The following is a 10,515-nucleotide window of genomic DNA, read 5'->3' on the forward strand; positions in this document are numbered from 1 at the left end:
GGAGTCCAATCTCGATCCAATAATTGTTGTTTAAAATACACATTTAATGTATGGTTTATTATTATTTATATATGTCATAATGTATGCCATATAAAAAAATTCCACCACAGGTTATGCATTATTCATGCATCATTTATTTTATAAATGTTATATATATAGTTGCATAGTTTAATTTTGTAGCATACTCTTGCATCATATAATATAAATGTTATAATATATGTTTGCATGCATTAATAATATTATCTTGCATCTTTATATTATAAGAGTTATAATATATAGTTGGATGCATGTATGAATGTATGTTATTTATTATTTCATTACTTTATTATATAAGTGTTATGCATGTCAAGTAATGAAATGGGATTACATGAAGCATGAAATTACTTTACATTATTTTATAATTGTTATAATTTACCTAAGTATAGTTTTACACGCAATAATTGGTTTTAATTTATTTCATTTCATTTTATAATTGTTATAATTAAATGAAATTGGAAATTAAAATCAATAATTCCGAGTTGCATGCAAACTTAGATTCAAATCATTTTAAAAATAGTTTTAAAATATGATTCACATAGACTTAAGATCACATTTAGAATGAGATTATAAATAAGTTTAATATGATTAAATTGGTTTTAATTAAAAGATTAAGTTTGTAGCAAACGTATCAATAATGGAACTTTTGTGTAAGGCTAGTTTTGTCTAGGCTGGGGTATTTAAGTTGATGGAAACGGAACACCCCTATTTGGGAACTGACTTGGAAAGGTGAATTAGATAGATTTGTTACAAGCATGCAACTATTGATTAAGGTTTGTTAAAGTGTTTAATAAACATTAATCAAAGTTGTTTAACTATCCAAAGTAAGTGTTACTTTTGGGCAAATTTGAACAATCACTTAGTAAAAATAAGTAGCCATATTTTTCTAAATGAAATAACCTTAGGTAAAAAACCCAGTGGGAAAAAAATGGGGTATACGATACTTCATTTTTCCTTTTCATGTTTCTCCCTCAAAGTTCACACGGTGAGATCTATACTCGGTCTCGAGGCACCTTTGCTTGTGTCCCCCTATGGGTGGTGTTTGTATAGGTCAATACCAAAGTGAATGGAGAGAGTGTTTATAGTAAGTGGGAGCGAGACGTGTATCAATACATCCCATGATTTCTTCATTTGTTTGTAGTAAATTTTCATGCTCGGCATCGAGGCACCTTTGCTTGTGTCCCCTTACAGATGGAATTTGCATGACTCTTTAATCAAACTCTAGAAATGGATAGGATTCCTTTAGTTTTAGTCCCAATCAGTTTTTCCCTAAGGTTGGCTCATTGGGGCAGAACTCTAGAATCTAAAATGGGGGGTTACACTTATAAGAAAATGTTAAGTTAGTTAACAGTTTATGGACCAAACAATGGTGATTGATATTTACAGTAACAAGGAGTTATTCTGTATATTGGTTGAGATGGTCTCATTTCAGTGAAGGGGTATCTGATCACCTTACAGTGGCTTTTATCCTGCTTCACTGAAACATCATTGCAAAATAGATGTCACATAGAGTGCATTATATTATTTTGCTAAATTTGACTGGTTTTTTTTCAAATGGGTAATGCTTGAATACTAATATAATAAATTGTATGTTTATGCAAATTAAAAAAATGACTTTCATAACTCTTAATTTACTTGTCGCCAACAAACTTACTGGCGAAAATTACATTACATGGAAAAACACTATCAACACATTATTAATCATTGATGACTTGAGATTTTTCCTTATGGCAGATTGTCCTCCTGTTCTTGCTCAAAATGCACCTTAAAACGTTTAGGAGGCATATGAGCATTGGAAATGAAAAAGCCCGAGCGTACATCTTGGAAAGCCTTTATGAAATCTTGGCCAAGAAGCATGAGCCCATGCTCACTGCTCGTAAGATCATGGAGTCCCTATGAGGAATGTTTGGACAACCGTCTGCTCAGCTCAGGTATGACGCTCTGAAAAAAATCTTCAATGCTCGTATGTAAGATGGTCCACTTTAACGTAGTAGAGATGAATGAGTCTGTCATTGATGAGGCCAATTAGGTTAGTTTCATTCTGTAATATTTACCTAAAAGTTTCTTGCAGTTCCACAACAATGTTGTTATAAACAAGATTGACTACAACTTGACCACCTTTTCAACGAGCTACAAACTTTCCAATCCTTGATGAAATCCAAGGAACAGAAAGGTGAGATAAATGTTGTCTCGTCCTCTAAGAAATTCTATAGAGAATCATCCTCTAGAACTATGTTTGTGTCTTCTTCTTCTAGCACCAAAAAGTGGAAGAAAAAGAAAGGAGCAAAGTAAATGTGATTTACTTGTTTTGGAGACTTGTTTAGTGTTCATTTCAGGAAATTAGTTTCTGGTGGAAAATGGAGGCTGGAGAGATGACGATGCGCATTGAAACTGGGCACGTCGTCTCGACATCGGCAATGAGAAGACTTCGACTTTGTTTACAAAAAACATACATTATACTAGATAATATATATGTGTATATATTTTGTAATGCCCAGAACTAGGATTTGACACCTGATGGTGGCCCCAACATTCTCCTACATCCCCTACGACCTGGCTATGTCATCCTTATGTGTCTTGAATACTTCTAAAAGTGAAAGTTGTCCCAACAAATCAACACATGTCCTTTCAACATCCTTTGTCCTCATTCACATACATCCAAAATTTTCAGGAGATCAACCAACATAGGATTGATCCAAGCTAAGCACGCTTAACTTTCGAATTCCTATGATTGAGCCATTGAAAGGAAGGTGCACCTTATTGGTATAAGTAGTAACTTTTAATTCTTTTAAGCCTTTCTTAACCATACTCTCATGTCCTGAGGATCCCTTTCATTGTAATGTGAAATCGATTCATTCATGTACCCATCTGAACTCAGATCGTTACATATTTGTTCTGAAAATCTAGAAGATAATCTTTATATGCTAACATTGTTAGCACCAAATTGTTTAAAACTGCGATAACTCAGAATAAAAGACAAAAAATTTCTACTCGGGAAAATGTCCATCTTTGGAACTTAAGATTAGGACACATAAATCTCAATAGGATTGAGAGACTTGTTAGGAATGGACTTCTAAGCGAGTTAGAAAAAAATTCTTTATCTATATATGAGTCATGCTTTGAAGGTAAGATGACTAAAGATCTTTTACTGGAAAAGGTCACATGGCCAAAGAACCTTTAGAACTTGTACATTCAGACTTCTGTGGTCCGATGAATGTTAAGAAAAAAATGAAGGTTTAAATATTTTATCACTTTTACTGATGATTATTCTAGATATGTGTATGTTTATTTAATCCAACATAAGTTTAAAGCCAATGAAAGTTCAATGAGTACAAGGCTGAAATGCAACATAAGTTTAAAGCCATTGAAAGTACAAGGAGTACAAAGCTAAAGTTGAAAATGCATAAAATAAAACCATTAAAATATTTCGATCTAATCGAGGTGGAGAGTATTTGGATCTAAAATTCCAAGACTATTTGTTAGAACATAGAATTATATCCCAACTCTCAGCACCTGGTACACCTTAGTAGAATAGTGTATCGAAAGAAGAAATTGAACCGTTTTGGATATGGTTTAGTATATGATGATTTATGCTTCCCTACCGGACTCATTTTTGGAGTTATGCAGTACAGATTGTAGCTTACATTTTGAATTGCATTCCTTCCAAAAGTATTACTGGAACATCTTTGAAATTATGGAATGGTCGTAAAGATAGTTTATGCCATTTAAGAATCTAAGGTCGCTTAACACATGTGCTTGAGGAAAATCCTAAGAAAGTGGAACCTTGTTCAAAATTGTGCTTATTTGTAGGTTACACTAAATGAATGAGAGGTAGTTACTTCTATGATCCTAAGGATAATAAGGTGTTTGTGTCGACAAACGCTACCTTTTTAGAAGAGAACTACAGAAGGGAGCATAAGCCCTATAGTATGATTGTGTTGAATGAATTTTCCAGTGAAACTACTGAACCTTCAACAAGAGTTGTTGAAGTGCCCAACACATCAACAAAAGTTTTTGAAGTTGGATAATATAATAAGTTAAATCCACCTCAAGTGTTGAGGGAACCTCAACGTAATGGAAGGGTTACAAACCCACCTGTTCATTATATGGGTTTAACAGAAACTCTAGGTATCGTAGCTGATGGAGATGTTGAGGATCCATTATCTTACAAGTAGGCAATGGAGGATGTTGATAAAGATGATTGGATCAAAGCTATGGATCTTGAAATGGAGTCTATGTACTTCAATTTAGTTTGAGATCTTGTAATTCAACCTGATAGGGTAAAACCTATAGGTTGTAAGTGGATCTACAAGAGAAAACAGGGTGCTGATGAGAAGGTACAAACCTTCAAGGCTAGACTTGTGGCAAAGGGTTATACCCAAGTTGAGGGAGTCGACTATGAGGAGACTTTCTCACATGTTACCATGTTAAAGTCAATCAAGATCCTCCTGTCCATTGCCTCATATTATGACTATGAGATTTGACAAATGGATGTCAAGACTGCATTTCTGAACGACAATCTTAAGGAGACCATATATATGGAGCAATTTGAGGGTTTCATTACCCAAGGTCAAGAGCAAAAAGTTTGCAAGCTTAATTGGTCCATTTATGGATTGAGGCAAGCTTCTCGATCTTGGAATATAAGATTTAATATTACGATCAAATCTTATAGCTTTGATCAGAATTTGATCAGAATGTTGATTAGCCTTGTGTTTATAAGAAAATCAGCAATATTTTAGTAGCTTTTCTTGTGTTGTATGTAGGCAATATCCTACTCATTGGGAATGATGTAGGCATGTTGACTGAAATTAAAAATTCGCTAGCAACTCAATTCCAAATGAATGATTTGAGAGAGGTATAGTTTGTTATGGGCATTCAGATCTTTAGAGATCAAAAGAACAAAATGTTAACCCTATCTGAGGCATCGTACATTGACAAGATACTTATCAAGTATTCGATACAGAATTCTAAGAGGGGTTTACTTCCTTTTAGGCATGGAGTTATGTTGTCTAAGGAACAGTATCCTAAGACACCTCAAGAGGTTGAGGAAATGAGACAGATCCTCTATGCATCGACTGTTGGTAGCTTGATCTATGTGATGATATGTACTAGAACTGACATTTGCTATGCAGTGGGGATAGTCAGTAGATATCAGTCTAATCCAGGATTTGATCACTAAACCGTCATTAAGAACATCCTCAATTATCTACGGAGAATAAGGGACTACATGCTCGTATATGGTTCTAAGGATCTGATCCTTACAGAATACGTGAACTCTGATTTTCAGACTGATAAGAATCCTAGGAAATCCACATCAAGATCAGTGTTCACTCTTAACGGAGGAGCAATAGTCTGGAGAAGCACTAAGTAGAGATGCATTGATGAGTCCACAATGGAGGCTGAGTATGTAGCGACTTGTGAAGCTGCTAAAGAAGCTGTGTGGCTCAGAAAATTCTTGATTGATCTGGAAGTGGTTCCAGACATTTCTAAGCCTATCACCTTTTATTATAATAATAGTGGTGTTGTGGCTAATTTCCAAGAGTCTAGAAGTCACAAGCGCAGAAAGAACATAGAGCGGAAGTATCATCTCATTCAGGAGATGATGCATCGATGGGACATGATCATCACGTAGATAGTGTTAGAGCAAAATGTTGCTGACTCGTTTACAAAAGCCCTCATGGCTAAGGTGTTTGAGGGTGACCTATAGATTATGGGTCTACAGGACAGGCCATATTTAGTTTAAGGCAAGTGAGAGATTTTGCACTAGGCGTATTTTTATGCCCTAGTTGTTTAGTGTGTACTCTTATATTATTATGACTTTTATATTGTACACTCCACTAGCGTTAGAACAAGTGGGAGATTGTTGGGGTTGATGCTCTAAATATTTTGGGTGCTGTAGTTTGTAATTGTAACATACAAATAATTTTATTTATTTAATAAAATATGAGATATTTTATTCGACATTTAGTAACATTAACCCACAAACCAATAAACTAACATCCAAGGTTATCTTTTGTAGCTTAAACATGTATGTAGAGACATACAGGTAGATTATGTTTAAGTGATAACCTAAATGGTCTATAGTAGATGGACAAGACTGGGTATCTTATCCTTGTGACACTATGAATACGACCTACTTTGTAGTGTTACAATTTTTATAAAGTGCTACAAATGATCTATGAGACATGTGATCCTAGTCATAGAGGACAACATTAGGTTATCAAATTTTTCATGCCATAGCTTAAAAGCATATTTCAAGCATAAAGGGATTTATTTAACTTATAAACCTTGTTCTCTTGACTATGGACTACGAAGCCTTCAAGCTGTTGCATGTAAATCTCTTATTCAAGTTTATTCAGGAATGCAATCTTTATATCCATCTGATGAACTATAAGATTGTTTAAGACAACTAGAGAAAACAACATTGAGGTGATCCTAGTCATAAAGGATAAGGTGTCAAAGAAATCTATGTTTTCTCTTTGTTTGACACCCTTAGCTATAAGTCACTTGTCAACTGTTTCATCAGGTTTGAGTTTCTTCCTCAGGATCCATTTGCATTCTATTGTTTTGCAGTCAGGGGGTAGGTCTACCAAATGGCAAATCCTATTTTACTCCAGAGAGTGATTTCATCATTTATACTTCTTACCATAAGTTGGCATCTACAGAGAATAGTGCTTCTTTTAGGTCTTTAAGATCTTGTTCTGCGTTATAAGTCTGGAAGTCATTCCCAAAATCCTTAATAGTTCTAGTTCTTTTTCTTCTCCTATGCTCTAGGTCAGCTTCTTCACTAGGGATTAGGTTTCTAATAGGTGGTAGACTACTAGAACTCAAGCTACCACTATTCTTAGATTTAAAAGGAAATCTATCCTTAAAGAAATTGGCATCATTTGACTCAATAATCACTTGGTTTACTAGATCATAGAACCTACATGCTTTACTATAACCTATAAAGACACACTCATAGGCTCCACTAGCAAGCTTTCTTCTTTTGGGGTTTGGTATTCTTACAAAGGCTAGACACCCCCAAGTTCTAAGGTATGACAAGTTAGGTTTCTTATTATGAAGGACTTCGTAGGGTGAAGTTGTATTTTTAGATTTTGGTATTCTATTTAGGACATAACACATGGTAAGGATTATTTCACCCCACCAATAAGATCCAGCTCTTGAATTAAGCAAGATAGCAACTACTAATTCAGATAGAGTTTTATTTTTCCTTTATGCTTTTCTGTCCATTTCAAGAGAATAAGATGCAGCCTTTTCATGTATTATTCCATGCAAGTTATAGAATTTGTTAAAACTGTTTGAGTCGTACTCAGTTCCCCTATCATTATGAAGTCTCTTAACCTTTCGGTTAAATTGGTTTTCTACTTCAATCACTAAACGTTTAAAAAAATCAAAAGCATCATTTTTTATTTTTCAGCAAGTATATGAATGTGAAATCCGAACAGTCATCAATAAAAGTGATAAAGTATCTTTTACTATTCCTAGTCAAAACACCATCAAATTCACTAGATTCTTTCTTATCTCCAGAGCGTGCAGGACATCCTTCAAGGTGAGAGTCTTCTCGGAGGTAAATTGTAGCTCCACCTCGCTGATCCCAACAACTTTTGTTGAGTGATGATCTTTCAACATTATGTTTTTATTCTTAGTTTCAGTTTAAGATTTAAAGAGACTAAGGTCATGATAGACATGGCGTGTAGCATCAGTATCTATCCACCACCATTCAGAGCCACCGATCACATTTATTTCTGTGATCATAGCTACTAACGACTTTGCTATCAGGTTCGTATGCTCAACAGGATAATGCATATTCCTACAGTTCCTGGCCATATGTCTAGGTTTCTTATAGTTATTCATGGATAAATGATGCCCTAGTTTATTGTATTTATATTTATTCTCTCATACTCAACATTGTATATATTTGTAAACCCACTGGAGTTTTTAGTTCAAGTGGGAGTTGTTGGGTTGTATGTCTTAAAACTCGCAGTTCATAAATATTTAAACATATTCTATTTACAATAAAGTTGTTATTGTGGTTTATTCAATAAAGTTGTTGTTGAACATGTAATTGCACTTGTAATAACCTAAATCCAATAAACTAATGAACCATTGGCTATAGTATGGATACTTAAACTTTATATGGAGACATAAAAGTGATCGAGTTGACATTCAATATACGGAACCAATTAAGGATCTAAGCACTCTAATTACATTAATTTTAAAGGAAAAACATGCATGTTCAAGGAGAAAACAAAAATAGGGTTTTTAGTATACAACCTCTGTAGATTCCTCCAAATTGTGTCCAATCTTCACGAATTTCTTCTTCAATCCTTGAAGTAGACAACCACAGAATTCTTCTCTACTATCCTCAGGCCTTAGATTAATTGGTGGAACTCAAATTAAGAGGAAATTAATGTGGGTTATCTTGAGAGTTGAAGAAGAAAGAAAATCAGGTTTTCCTTTTTCAGATTTTTATTTTGCACAAAGCCTCAATCTGATCTCTAATTCTCAATATATAGCTCTAAACCATGTAGATCAGGTTGAAAGAGATGTAGCCACTCAATTTTCCATTAAAATTAAGTGGCATTAGTGGATTTTAATGGAAAACGTGGGATTATCCCACTTTCCATTAATTTCCATTTTTTATTCAAGAAATTGAATTAATTGCTATATAAAACTTATTTAAAAAATTGAATTTCAAATTCAATTTAAATTAAATAAAGTTTTGAATTTTGAATTTCACAAATCCAACCAATTTCGTAATTTTGAAGTACATAAATTCAAAATTTAATATTACTAAATTGGATAATTAATTAAACTAATTTAATTAATTTAATTTAATATCAAATTTAAATTAATATAACACCTCATTAAATATTTAATCATATTTAAACATTGTCAACTCTCGAAAAATTGTAATGTTTAATTCGTTAATTAAACACCAATTATATCAAATATAATAACCCAAACCCTAAACTGAGTTTGAATATTCCAAATTCTCTCAATACACTATTCTAAGGTTTAATCCTTTTATGAGCTAGTAGAGGAACCTAATGGACCTACAGATCTTGAACTCCAAAGATTTGAGATTAATGAGTTAAACTCTTTAAACTGATTTAATCGCTAATCATTAACTATCGAGACATACCACTATAACTCAGTAGTCACACTCTCTTCACTGTAGATATATTTCTGTCCACCTGATTAAATCATAATCAACAAGTTGATCATTCACAGGTCGTTCGTATTTACAGTTAGGTCAAATTTACCGTTTTACCCCTGTAATACATTTTGCTCCTTAAGTCTCTACTGATCCTCTAATGAGCAATTGGTTCATGGTCTTACTAATAAATCGAATCCTTCTCAACCACGAAAGGGCGGGGCCTCTTTGTTCAAGACCAAGAATTAGTACTTAAGGGAATAACCTATCTGCTGACCTTAAGATGGGTAGGAGTGAATTCCATCCTATAGAACTATGTTCCCAACTATCTATCCGGTCTTACCTTTAAAATGGGAGGCTTATTGAGCAATGATGTTGAACCACTCTACCTATGCAGATTAAAGGATAATCCCAACTAAACAAGAGTTCATAGTTAGCTTAAGATTAAGATTGAGTTACCTTAGGTCATCAAATTGAAATAGTCAGTTTTAACAGTAAACAATCGTTATAAAGAAAAGTGACTATGTCGTGGTTCGGTCTTATGCAGACATCATCTACGTAGGATGCCCCCACTCACATGTCTCCACATGAACGACTTTGGGATCACATTGTTTGTATCAATATACAAAGTGAACCACATCCATAGTATCCCCAAGATAAGGTACTAAACCCTATCCATATATTTATAGACCTTTTTGGCTATATACTAAAACTTGATCCTCTTTTATATCTTTACATAAAGTTTAAGTATTCATGTTATAGCCATGAGTTAGTTTATTGGATTTAGGAATGAATCCAATTCCATAACATCTTTATTGAAAGAAATCTCAATAATATCTTTATTGTGAATGGAATATGTTTAACGTTTACAAATATCGAGTTTTAGGACATTCCCAAAAAAAAGAGAATCAGGTTTGAGTATATAGCCAAAACGGTCTATAAGTATAAGGATAAAGTTGGGTATCTTATCCTAGGGACACTATGGATGCAATTCGTTTTGTATATTAATACAAACGAAGTGATTCCGAAATCGTTCATGTGGAGACATGCAAGTGGAGGCATCCTATGCAAAAGATGTTTGCATAAGACTGGACCATGAAATAGTCACTTTTCTTTATATCACTGTTTACGGTTAAAACTGACCATTTCAACTTGATAACCTATGATAACTCGATCTCAATCTTGAGCTAACTATGAAGTCCTGCTTATTTAGGACTTAACATTGCCGCTCAATAAACATTCCATTTTAGGCGTAAAACTGGGTACATAGTTGGGTACATAGTCCTGCAAGATGAAATTCACTCCTATCCGATCTCAAG

This window comes from Benincasa hispida, chromosome 7, assembly GCF_009727055.1.
Source record: "Benincasa hispida cultivar B227 chromosome 7, ASM972705v1, whole genome shotgun sequence".
NCBI classification, from domain to species: Eukaryota; Viridiplantae; Streptophyta; class Magnoliopsida; order Cucurbitales; family Cucurbitaceae; genus Benincasa; species Benincasa hispida.